Source organism: Bactrocera neohumeralis, chromosome 2 (genome assembly GCF_024586455.1).
Source record: "Bactrocera neohumeralis isolate Rockhampton chromosome 2, APGP_CSIRO_Bneo_wtdbg2-racon-allhic-juicebox.fasta_v2, whole genome shotgun sequence".
In the NCBI taxonomy this organism is placed as follows: domain Eukaryota; kingdom Metazoa; phylum Arthropoda; class Insecta; order Diptera; family Tephritidae; genus Bactrocera; species Bactrocera neohumeralis.
This window is the reverse complement of record NC_065919.1, coordinates 67,298,226-67,311,750: the sequence shown is the minus strand read 5'-3', so window position 1 is coordinate 67,311,750 and position 13,525 is coordinate 67,298,226. Positions and strand designations below refer to the sequence as shown.

Sequence of the window (13,525 nt, the reverse complement as noted above, 5' to 3'; positions counted from 1 at the left end):
CATTATGAGCGCACGTTTGAGTTGTTATTATTGTTGGTGTTAAAAAGATTTACATTCACCGAGTTGAAAATCCCATTCGGAAAATAAATAATAATCTCATTATAATGTAAATGCAATGAGCTCGCTATAAACGCTGTTAATGTTGGTAATAATGCGGTCAAATAATTTTATTGAAAATTTTATTAGGAATATTTTTTTTCTAAAAAAGTTTGGAAATTATATATTGAATGAATATGTATAACGACTGAGTTTTCAGCAAAGAAAAAGCGTGTATTCTTTAACGTTCTTTTGTAGGTATGCTGGGCAATATAGTTTCTGATGGCTTTTGATACATTTACGTTGAATGTGAAAAATAATAAAGTTCAAACTTTGGGCGAGTCGAAAAGAGAAGGAAAAATTTTTATAATTTTGGCTGAAAAGGCCGAAACTAAAGCATAAAGAACAATACATACAATCTATTCATTCATCTATGCGGACGATCTCATGGTGGTAGCAGTGGCCAAACAATTAGTCGACCTAAGAAATAAATGTAATGCGTGTTTTAATGGCTCACTTCTGTGAGTCTGGAACTGGCGGAGCACAAAACTGAAGTTTTACTCATAAGCATCAGAAAGGTAGAAGAATGAATAGAGCTTACCATAGGGGACTGCGAGATTACTTCACAGCTGAAGTACATATCTGGGAGTAATATTGGGTTCCAAATTAAAATTTAAGGAACACCTGGTATATACATACTTCCGGCAAAGCAAACAAAATTTAAATTGCTCTATCGGGAATGATGACCAATAGCGGCTGGAAAGCAATGAGTTCCTTAATAATGTATGCAGCACCAGTGTGGCTACAGGCAATGAATATAAAATCATATGCTAAACAAATAATTGCAGTGCATAGGCTTTATGCAATTCGAGTAATAAGCGCTTTTTGGACTACATCAGAAAACGCTGCTGAAGTATTAGCCAGTATGCCGCCCATTGACATCCAGGGAAATGAACTCAAGCGATTATATCAGCTATCAGATACTAAAAAGACAGAGGAGAGGAAAAAGAGCACCAAAATGTGGCAGGAGCGATGGGATTTCTCATCCAAAGGGCGCTAGATCCACAGACTTTTACCGGATATCCACTCATGGTTAAACATACGCCATGGGAGTCGTCTGGATTTCCAACGACCCAAATACTTAGTGGAGATGGGTGCTTTAGAGGTTACCTATACAAATATCGTCATCACTTTAGTTCTTATTGTCCACCGTGAACAGAGTGCATAGAAGATTCTGAACATGTATTATTTTATTGACCTCGCAAAAAGGGAAAAACTAAAAACCACACTCGGTGGTAGTTTTACGGTCGATCATTTAACGATAAAACGGAGATTTTTTCAACAGATTAGGAGTCCGTCAGTCCGCAGTGAAGACTTAAATGTCCTGTCTCTTCCATGAAGTAATACTTAGCCGGTGGTTCCGTGGGAGAGTCCTGAGTTGGGAGTAGGTTAGGTTTAGTGGAATAAAAATACAAACTATCCAGGTTCTCAGAGACTTTGGCATGGGACCTTGTTTCATCCTTAAACGATTTTTTCACACTGAGACGATCCTTTCAGATCCACGAAACTCAACGCAAGCATAAAAGTTCCTAAAGCAATAAATGAGCTTTCAAAGATTATTAAACATCAATTGAGAACTAAAATTCAATACAAAATACAAATTTCAGTATCAAAATCTAAGCTAGCAAAAAACTAGCTTAATTTGAAAAGAGGAAGAGAATTATTAAATGTTTTGAAATTGTGAAGAAGTGTTTTGTAATTGATATTTAAGAACTCGAAGAGCAAACTGTCGGGTCATAGCCTACGCTAATGATGTTGCTCTTATGCTAAAATGGAACTTCCTTACTAACATGTACGACAAAGGTCATGGAAGCCACACCTGGTTGAGAGAGTAAGGAAGGCATGAGTTGACTTTTACTATGGTAATGGAGCTATTGGAGAAAGAGAGATGGATGATTTCGCTCTTCGAAACCGATAAGCCAATAATGTTTTTATCTGGCGATGAGCGCTCGAAAAAGCAACTCTCGCTAAGAAGCTCAACCGTGTGCAAAGAGCGGCGTTCATCGGCATCTCCGGTGCACTATGGACCACATTAAGTAAGGCGTTTGATGCCATACTGCACACGGACCGCATAGATATAGTACAGGTACATTTTTGCGAAGGTAGCTCTAAGTCTTAGGGAGACTGGATGTATAGACCATAACATACACCCAGTACGTTCTGAAGGGGGCAAAGTCGCCGATGAAGAGTAGCAGTGCGCTTTTTCACGGATGTGTTGAAGCTTGGTGGAAAAATTGGAGGGGGAGTTTTCTGCAAGGAGCTCTCATTCAAGCTTAATTCTATACTTTCGAATAACGTCAGTGTCTTTTAGGTCGAAACGACAGCTATTAATGCAGCACAAGTTAAGTTATTTCAAAATGTATTGTATTTAGGGGAGGGAGCATTCACTCCGACAGCAGAATTATTGGCTTTGAGCTCGATCGATTTGCGGTCAGAGTTAGTCAAGGACTCTCTATATCCACGATCAATTGCACTAAGTTATTTCATTATCAGACTCGTTTAGATGCAGAGCGAAATCGCTGGAAACCGCAAAGTTGTTGAATTCGCAAGAGCTGGTCTCGCTTAGCTCGGAGTAGGTGCGAGCTGGTTCTTCGTTGGCTTCCAGCGTCCTTGCACTGGACCTATGGATTTTGTGTGAGCGCGGCAGGCATTGGTCGGTGACCAGGTCTTGGACGATCGCAGAGTAGATCTTTATCGCCTAAAGTGGATTGCAAGCGTTAGAGGCTCTTACTGAATACTGTTCAATAGGTAAACATGAGCTAAAGATAAATATGTTATCGGACGCTTATTGTTCAAGTTTAATGGAAGAAGGTAAGGAGGGCATATCAAAGTACTTTCTCCTCCATTGTAATGCTTTTATAAATATGAAGTTGAGAACTCTCGGCAGTTATACTTTCGGCGAACCAGGAGAATTAGCCGAAGTTGATATCAACCGCCTCAAGAAATTTGTGGTAGGCTGAAATCGCTTTTCAGGGTTTTTATGATCATTATCCATCACGTTATGATCATTTTTCACATCAAAAATGGAAAGATTTTCCAAAGAAAAGTTGTGGAACATTCTATATAAACAAAAAGTCAATATACGTAATCTTCTTAAACACTCAGGTTGCGTTTATATTGAAAATACAAAGCAAAAAATATATAAAACCATAACAAACCCCCGATGTAAGCTATTAAAATTCTTTGACCACACTTCAATTTTAGAACTGCACTTCAAAACTCATTCGAATCTATTTCCATTTAATACTATCATCATCGGCAATGAGTATATAAAATAAACGACCTCATTCACCGTTATCTCGCTAAACACATAAAATAGCAGCAAATTGGTTTTAAAATTCTCCGACTTTATTTTTCTAAAACTCTCCATACTCCTTAGCACTTAATAGCTTGTTACAATCAAATTCCATTTGCTCGCCTTGAATGCATGCACACAACCGTAAAATATAAGCACACACACACACATACGGATATGTGCTTCCACTCAAACGAGCTCTCAGGTTCGGGAGTCTTAATATGCACTTGTGCTCCACTCGCTTTTTATGCACACATTCGCCGGCGGCCATCGTTAAACCGGTATTTAGGTGCTCACAGCTGTGCGCAAAACTGTCCGTAATACCGTTCAAGTCAATAATTCGATTTCGCATACATCCAACACACACGCTCTGCAGGCGGGGTTTCAGCCAAAAAGTTAGTTGAGCGCAAAAATAACTAAAGTGTGTAAATTGAGGCCTGCGGGTCTGACTTTTGGTACACCACAAGAAATGTCTTAGTATTATTAATTTTTTTTTACACTACTGTAATAGTATAGTTAAGTTGAGTAAAAATCCCAATGAAAATAATGAGAGGAAATCGGAGAAAGTCATAGTTAGGATTCTTGAAAGCGAAAAAGTATATATTGGGTATGGTTCAACAAAATATTTATTTTTGTAATATAATTGCTTGATCTCAAAATATTGGGAAAATTATTCTGCTCATATAAAATTTGCTCACCATACGGTTCCTAAAACTCAAGTTTTGTATTTCTAACCAAATTTCGTGAGCGGAAACGCAACGAATGTTGGAAAAGGCTTACGGTGATTCAGTATTATCAAAATCATAAGCCCACGAATGGTATAAAGCCTTCAAAGACATTCGAGTGCTCGCTAAACACATGACTCGTTCTAGACGACTTTCGACACATTCAAAGATTAAAGGATTTGGTGTTTGAAAATCTTCAAACAAGTGTTAGAGAGATGGCAAGAGAGCTCGTCATCTCTCGCTAGTCCGTTCGAATGATTTTGGTGGATGTTTTGGGTATGAAAGCCGTTCTTGCTCGACTCGTTCCGATAAAGCTGATTTTTTTAAAAGAGCACCGTTAGCAGGTCTTTGTGGCATGCGTGATCTTGCGAATTCCGATCCCACCTTTATGGGAGCATTATAGCTGTCGATGAGACATGGTTTTATGAGTTTGACATTCAAACAACAATCTTGGGAATGGAGTGCTAAAACCCAACAGAAATAAAAAAAAAAAATATGCCAAAGCCGTTTGTAAATCAAGGTGATGCTCATTGTTTTTTCGACGTTCGTGGTTTGGTGCATCATGAATTGGTCAGAAGGGACAGGCGGTCAATAAGGAATTCTATTTTGCCGTATTAAGGGGTTTGCCTGAGAACACCCGTCGAAGACGACCGAAATTGTGGAAGAACAATTTATATATTATAATATATTTCAATGTTTTAATAATTTTCGATTTTTTGCTTCAATAGCATTTAAGTGAGATGTGTAAATTCTTGGGAGCGAATCCAAAATTCTCACCAAACTGTCACATGTGACATAGTGCAGATCAGATCTATGATTTTCTGATTCAAAATATTTATTATTAGATGTTAAACACTTCGGGAAGTTTTTATTACAACCTGATCAGTTTATATTAAGCTTGCAACGAAGTTTTTAAAGTGCTTACATGGGCTTTCCACGAGAAGAAATGCGCTGCAGATAATGTTTTTGATGTGAGGAATGAAGAACGTGGACGACCGCCAAAAAAGTTTGAAGACACCGAACGGCCAGCAACATTGAATGAAGATGATACTTTGAGTGAAAGCAAATGGCAGCCATGTTAAATGTTGCTCAACAAACAATTTCATGCTGTTTGAAAGCTATGGGAAAGATCAAAAATTGTGGAAAATGGGTGGCACATGAATTGAGCGAAAGACAAATGGGAAACCGAAAAAACGCTTGCTTCAAAGACACGAAAAAAAAAGTTTTAATGTCGAATTGTCACTGGCGATAAAAAATGGATTTATTTTAGGAATCCTCGGTGGAGGAAATCATCATCCATGAAGTAAGAAGGTAATGTGCTCTGTGTTTGGTGGGATCAGCAACTAAAACCTGGTGAAATTGTTGATACTAATACTAGCTGCAGACAACAAATGAACAATTTGAACCATAAATTGGTTGGAAAAACGACCAGAATAGGGCAGAAGACGCGGCAAAATAATTTTTTTACACGACAATGCACCTGTCCACAAAATAAAATCGCTTTAGGATACAATCAGAGTACTTAACCGTTTACCATTCATTTTCATCGATGAGACACGCATTGGCTGAGTAGAACTTCGACTCCTACGCAGAGGTCGAAAATTGGTTTGCTTCGAACGACGAACATTTCTATCGGCATGGTATCCAGAAAGGTGGTAAAAATGTTCAAAACGAAGGGGGCAATACTTTGAATACATTTTTTTTTACATTTTCACAACAAACGCTCTTTTAATACCAGTACACCTTAGCATGATTGCATGTATGTATGTTTATTAATTTCATTTTCATTTCCATCTCTTCCGCATATCAATCACTTAAATAACTTCAAACACCAAAAACAACGGTGACTTATTTAAACCTTTTTATGATATTTGCTTTTTTTCGGCGCTGAGTTTCAGTGTAGAAATGCGCTTGATATACTAATTTCGCAAATGCAATACAACAACACCAACAACAGCGGCGTGCGTGCCAAGCATTTTCGGTCAAAATTTAATAGTGAAAATTTAATTTCGCTGCGAAAAACAACATTGCCGCCGCATTTGAATGCAGCTGATGGTGGCCAACGATGAGCTCGCGGTTCCCTGTTCTCAGTTAACGGCAGACACGTGTGCGGGGCACTTGCTGAGACAGGCAGACGCACAGGCAGGCAGGAAGGAAAGAAGGTATTCAAATGCAGCAAGCGGCCTGCAGCACATGAGAATGGTCACACAAATATACCATAGAGTTTGTATATATATGTGGTATAGCCACTGCAGGTGTGTTGGTGTGCATAACTTGTACGGCGAGTGTGTTTGCGCCGGGCGAACGAGCAGGATTTCAACACTTCTTCCCCTCGCTATTTGAATATTTCGGCTGGTGGCGCGAATTTTACGATAAAAGCGATTGTTTATGTCGCCGCTTAGGTGCGTGTGTATGTTCATATATATGTATTTGTGTGTAAGTATGTAAGTATGTGCGTAGTTGTTTGCATGCATTTGACTTTTGTGTATTTACTTGCGCTGTGAATACTTGTATGTTTAAGCGAATGTTTGCATTGCGCTCTCGCGCGTTGCGAAAAATACAAATGCAAATAGAAATAGAAAATGCAGCGCAAATAATGTGCACCGTGCATAAACACAATGGCTGCAATGCCCGAACAGTGTGCGGCAATTGTTGTGGGCTCGCAAAAATACAAGCACAACAAGAATAGAGTGGGGCATGGCGCGTTGGTGACGCTAAATGCCCAGTTGTGGCACTTTGTGTGGCAGTGTTATGTGGTAATCGCCTATTTGAATGACAGCGAAATGTTTTATGCTGAAATTAACGATTTACTCGCTCATCGCTCATAGCCGTTTGCTTAAGTGATCATTTTTAAATTAATGATTTCGGCGACTTCGTTTTTTTTTCGTCAAAAATGCATACAAAGTTTATGAAACATTATAGTTTATATTTGAGGACATAAAGAGAGGCATGAAAATTTCTCGCCAAATGTATGGTGAAGAGAGATTGTGTTAGAAAAAGAATTGTTAATTTTGTTGAATAGTTATATATTTGGCAAACAATTAGCAATACGAGAGCATATTTACCAAATTGTTCAATAATTTTTGTTGTTTGATAAGAAAAACACAATTTTATGATTCAACATATCAAATCCTCCAATCTGTGGAAACCATCCCTGAAGTGAGAATCCGGAATGTCTGAAAAATACGCTTCAACAGCCGTTATGACCTCTTCATTGAATGAAAAACGCTTGCCATGCAATCATTTTTTGAGTTCTTAAAACAAATGGAAGTTTCCAGAGCTCAAAAAATGAATGCATGGATCGCTGGAGGACAAATCTAGTGAATACAGTGGATGTTCTAACAATACGAACTTTAATTCATGGATTTTAGACATTGTCAAAATGCTCCTGTGACACGGTGCATTGTGCTGATGAAAAAGGATTTTTTTCTTCTGCAAACCGGGTCTTTTTTCACGAATTTTTTCCTTCAACTGGTCCAAAAGGTTGCGATAATATTCAGAATAATTGTTTTAATAGTTTGCAAGTAATCCACAAACAAAATTCTTCTCGCATCCCAAAAAACTGATGCCATAACCTTTTTGGCCGATTTCCGGACTCGAACTCGTTTCGAAGCCGAACAACCAGGTTCACACTACTCTTTAGCCTCTTGTTTTGATTCAGGCCCATTGGGATAGACCCAAGTCTCATCCATAGTGTTGAATTGATGCACAAAATCCGATTTATCCTTTTTAAAACGCTCCAAATGTTGCTGAGAAAGTCGCATTCGAATGTGTTTTTGTTCCATTGTTAGCGAATGCGGCACCCATAGTGCACACAGTTTTCTAAAACCCAAAATTTCACTTAAAATATGGTTTACACTGCCTAATGAGATGTGTAGAGCCTCTACTAAATCTCTCTTAGTCAATCGACGATCTTCCAAAACCATATCCTGTATTTTGGCTATGATTTCTGAATGTAGTTTTATAATGCCACTCTCGTAGAACTTTCGTGCCTTTGTTAAAAAAAAAACTGAAATCATCGATTTTTATAAGATTCACTTCAGGGGAGTTTTAACTGGGAAAATCACTCGCCATAGACAGGATCAATCAAGTGCTGCCAATACTGATATGTAAGCGTATCCAACAATTTTGGATTTTTTTGACGGATCACCATCGATAAGTGATTCTGTCTTTATCCGGATAAATCATATTGACACACCTTAGTGCACCTAAAGCTGGCTACTTCTGAACGCATGCTTCCTTCAGATTATACAATTATTTACAGTACTTAAGAACTTAGCTGGAGAGAAGCAACTCTAGGAAGATGATTCCTTACCAAACTCACCTAACAGATGGCAAAACCTTTCTGATCGGCAAACCTGGCTACAGCGATTCGAACACGGCTGTTTTCGCTTAACATTGCTATAAGTGATTTGATCTTCATTAACATTAAGGGGGTATTCTTGTCTAGGATTTTGAAAATCGACTTTTTTTTGCATATCTTAAAAGTTTAGACTTTCAAAAATATGGCCTTGGAAGGATTTTTCAAAATTCGACTTATTTTCGGAGATACAGCCGATTTTGTGACGTGGCGTCCGTGTTCACTAGAATTGTCTCCAAAACCTTTGACATCGAAATTACCGGAATATAATCGAAAATTGCTCATAATTGATTACTACACATCAGGACCTTCAACTCTTAAAACTTAAGAAATATCGCCTTTATCGAGGGAAAACTGTGAAATATGGCATATATTCTCTTTGCTGGTTTCTATCTTTGATGCGTACTCAACAACACTGAGTCAGTATATAGTAGTACTTGATACAACAAATAATTTTAAATTAAATGTAGTCTACATTTAGGAGCATTTATAGTAGCACAGCATTTTTATCTAAGTTCTGCACCTAAAATTAATTGCATTTCTATGATAATTAAAAAATGTTGCCTACATTTAGGGATATTTCATAGTAGCACAGCCTTCTTATCTAAGTTTTGCATTTCCATAGAAATTAAAAAATGCAATATTGTTAATAAATAATTGAATATTACGCGCAAATTTGGCTCACTTGAACTTAATTCATGCATTTCATCATATATCCGACTGATAGAGTATGAAGTAGAATAATCTTTGCTATAACATTGGAAGGAAAATGGTCAAATGTGGAAAATAATTCGTAGTGAAAAACTGGATATTTGTATGTATATATGTATTTTATACTAATGAGAAGAAAGAAAGAAATACAATATTTTTTTTATGAAAAAATTTTGTAGAAAACGACACCGACAGATCAAAGAAGCAAAATTCAATGCCAGTAGTGGTCGAGAACTTTATATTTCTTTTTAAATTTGATTCCCTGAACTGGATACATTACCTTTGCTGCTTTAAAATATCGTCACCGAAAATGCAAAACAACGTATCATCAAAAAAATCGAAGTTGTGTTTTTTATTGCTTACGATTCACTACATCATATTAGATATCTTCTTATATCATATTGAATATATGAGCATAAAATTTTCACTTTCCCCTGACACATATAACCAATATATTGGTTAGTCGAAAAAGTTTTTTCGTATTTTGTCAATAGATGACGTTGTAGTCGTATATCTTCAGTGCTACCAATCACATTGTGTAATGCCATATAGTGTTGGAAAGGTGAGATTTTAAGCTTTATTCAATAAAAAAAATTAAATTCAGGGAAGTTAAAAAAAGTTACAGCCATTCAAAAATGGGTGAAAATAATGAAGAAATATTTTGCACTTGACTTCGACCTCTCGACTCTGCTGGATAACAAAGTTTTGCAGATATTGGACTGAAATCTGGTGTACAAGCCATTCGAATATGTTAACAAACTGTTAAACAAGGTGCGATTAAAGCACTGTAACCCATTCCAGCGATCCTTCAAATAGAATATTGTTTGAGTAATACCATAAAAATTCACTAATATTTCAAGTAGACGCCATTGCCAATTTATGGGTCAGATTTATCAATGCCAAAGCGTTAAATTTGCCGAAATAAAGCAGACCATTAAATACAATACTAATTGAAACTTCAAAACGCTTATGCAGAAACAACAATTTGCAGACTTTTATGTGCGCGCTCGTTTGTCTATAAGCACAGGTGCATAAAGACATAGACATGCATTTATGTATGTGTGGACCGGTGAGTGGGTCTCTAATAAAACGCAAACTAGATTTCTACCACTTTGCTATGCATACACGCGCATAATATATATGTACGCATATGTGTGCGTATGTATGTGTGTGCAACTTAAATGAGTTTTGTTCATTTCGCCTTACCGAATGCCAACTGGAAGCAAGCTGGCAACCTCTGCAAATGTTTGGCAATAAATGAATGAATGGCACATTCATTCACCAACACAACAACATAATGCAAAAATATGCACAAACACGCACGCACGTACATATGTATATATAGTACATATGTACCATGTGTCTGGTGGTGTTGTTGTGTTCGTGAGCTGCTCACAAATGCCGTATGAGCACGTTCGAGTACTTAAAAGCATGCTCGTAAAATCGTTTTTCGCTAAAGAGCCAACTGCATAGCGGATAGTGAACCAATGCAAAATTCTATAAGCACACACACACGCGGACACATACATACATGCATACTTATGTATATAAGTATATGATTGTACATGTACATGTGTAAGTGTGCGTGCATGTGTTGTGACCGCCAACGCTGCGAGTCGGTCGTCAATGCTATGAATGGTCAAGTGGTAGCTAATGTGTTGCCTACCTGCTAACGGTAATTTCTTTCATTTCTTCGCACACAATACAAGGCCATGGTGACAATGAGCAAGGCACGAGCACCAACCAAACTCACATATATCCGCACACACACTCATATATGTTTGTATGTATGTATATTGTACTTGTGGAATATACAGGGAAGCGCGCGAGGTTGCCTTTCAACCTTCTCGGCCCACCTTGTGGTATTGCGGATATTGATTTCAAGGTACAATTCAATTTCCCTCGACATTCGCGGAATTTTATGGTTTCGGTAAATGCGTTGGTGGCCTAACAAATACACATATACAACATACATATCTACATATGTACAGACATAAGTACATTCATGAAGCGTCTTATATTCTTCAATATTTCGTTTTCATATTGTCGGTGTATGTGTGTATGTATATAATTGAGTATACGTTTGTTTGTATGTATGCATATGGCGGATGAAGCGAGTTACCTGTGCATTCATAAAATTTTGTCTGGATTTTGGTTGAATTCGGTTCGGTTTGGTTGCAGCTAGTTATCACTCCATAAGTATACATATACATACACATGCATATATAAAAATATTACGGTTTTGCTTGCTATGCTAAAAGTTGTGGCAAAGTTGGAAATGACTTATTACCAAATTATATTATTCAGCAGCTTCCAAATATTGCAATATTTCCCCATTTATTTCAATTAGAGTGGATTTAAGAGTATTAAAACTTCTAGGAATAAATATTTGAATATCTTGAACAGGGTGTATTAAGTTTTTTTTCCAAAAGGAAACATTGGAGATCCTACAAAAATTATATATAGAAACTATCAGCTTGTCCAGCTGATTCCACTCAGCCATATCCGTCTATCTGTACTTCCCAGTTTTTGAGATATCGAAAAGAAAGTTTGCTCCCATCCTTTTCTCATCAAAAAGCTACTCGGTTTTCGGAACGGCTGATATCGGACCAATACACATATGGCTGCTATACAAACTGATCGTTCAAAATCAAGATAAGGACCCTCATAAAGTAAATTTTTCTGGAATTGACCCATCTGTAAGGAAGCTCACTGCCCTTTTGCTCCAACGACTTCTCGCCCATAGCACTCTCGTTGGTATATGGGCAGAGAAGGAGCCGCCAAAGTTCGGTCTGGCCACTCCATGATTTAAGTGATCCGGTATGAAGTCAAAGTATGTGAGGATATTCGAGTGTTCAGATACGTGTTATTAAACGTGGGTTATTAAACCAAATTCTCATACACATACACCTTCCGGCGATATATGTATATATGTATCTTCGATATTCGGCTTTTCTTTCCAAGCCCTAGATATTTCACTGTATCCGCCGGTTGCAGATGAATGTCTCCCATTTGTGGCAGCGGTGCCACCGGGATCTTACAGCTAGTAAATAAAACCAACTCAGTTTCACTTGGGTTGATGGCGTGACCTCTACCGACCGCCCAATTTGTTACGACGCTGAGATACTCCTGCAACAACTTCTACACAGTACTCAGGAACTTTCCTTTGACCATAAGTGCTACATCGCCTGCATAGGCAATCACCGGCCAGCCACGATTCTCAAGCTTTTTAAGCAGGTCATTAACAACCAGGGTTCATATAGGAGGTACCCGGTGGGGTACCCCAATTCACATTTCGTCCCGTGCACGTGTTACCTTATTCTGTTTCAATCGCTTTGTCGCATAGAAGACTGAGAATGAGGTGTTTGAGGTTTCATTCCACGCCAACATCGTCCAGAGCAGTAACGACTGCTTCCAGCAGGACGTTGTTGAAAGCTTCCTTAATACCAATGAAGGTCCCAACAGCAAATCTTTAACCTTTATGGCTTCCTCAAGCCATGACAAAATAGTGTGCAGGGCAGTATTCACTGACTAGCCTTTACTATAAGCATGTTGTGCTCCTGAGAGATATTTCCTCAGAATGCGGTTCATTACGAATATCCTGAATATATAAGATCCAGCAGATAAATATTGCTAATGAAAAGCCTTCCAAAAAAACATTGTTGGTCACCTAGATGCAGTGAAACGCAGACGAGAAAGCTCCAAACTTGTCAGAACACTGCACTCCGAACTAGTAAAACAGGATGCTTCTTGATGTCTCCCCTCGAATACCTGCACAGTGAGGCCCGTACATCCGTATACTGGGTATACTCCCAGTTAAGGAGTATAATGAACTGCTATTCAAGCAGTTCCTTCTGGTGTGTTTTCACAGAAATGATCCCTGCAGTCACCTGCTTAGAGCGGAACCGCCACCTAGGAGCATCAAGAGGTCATTCTACGTCGACGACAACAAACAATACTCCGACCAGACTTCGGACGCAACTAACTTCTGACAAGGACTGACCGCCATTCATAGTAGAGCCATCACCTTCACCGACTCCCTCTCAGTGAATGGCGTACTTGGAGTTAAATCACCACCCATTGACGAAGAGGTTAAATCGCCGCGAGAAACAAGTGTGACCCTTGCACAGCTTTGTTCTGTATACTGTAGCAGGTTACTTATTCAGAATAGACTCTGACATATATAATATATCTCCAGCGTAAATTGAGTCTCCGGAAGAGACTAATCACCTCTTTGCATGCCCTGCTAACCCTACTCACCTGACATCCTTCTACCTTTGGTCCGACCCTGTCGAAACAGCACGTTTCCTGGGCCTATCGTTGGATGACGTCGACGAC

The 13,525-nt window shown here is 38.4% G+C and overlaps 1 protein-coding gene across 9 annotated transcripts in view; it reads right to left on the bottom strand.

The window, feature by feature from the left end:
* Positions 1-13,525, bottom strand: part of LOC126766557 (sodium/calcium exchanger 3-like) — a 159,985-nt gene that overhangs the window by 96,316 nt on the left and 50,144 nt on the right. The gene's annotated exons all lie outside the window — the stretch shown is intronic.